Source organism: Arachis ipaensis, chromosome B02, assembly GCF_000816755.2.
Source record: "Arachis ipaensis cultivar K30076 chromosome B02, Araip1.1, whole genome shotgun sequence".
Lineage (NCBI taxonomy): Eukaryota > Viridiplantae > Streptophyta > Magnoliopsida > Fabales > Fabaceae > Arachis > Arachis ipaensis.
Genome location: NC_029786.2, coordinates 101332707 through 101332987, shown reverse-complemented (window position 1 = coordinate 101332987; position 281 = coordinate 101332707).

The following is a 281-nucleotide window of genomic DNA, read 5'->3' as shown; positions in this document are numbered from 1 at the left end:
TGGCGGCGGGCTGCGATGGCTGCTCGATTGGTGGCTTGACTGCTTCTATGGTTCTCACTTCTCAGAGAAGAGAGGAGAGATTTGTGAAGAACTGAAGACTGAAGAAGAAGGTGGTTGCTCAATTTAGGGTTCAAGAGTGGCTGCTCAATTTACGCGTTTTCTCTTTCTTTTTTTTTTTCATAAAGCCAAAACGACGCCGTTTAGCATCTCAGCTTTCAAACCAAAAACCGTAAAAAATCGGACGGTTCTTTCGGTTCACCAGTTAACTGTCGGTTCGACTG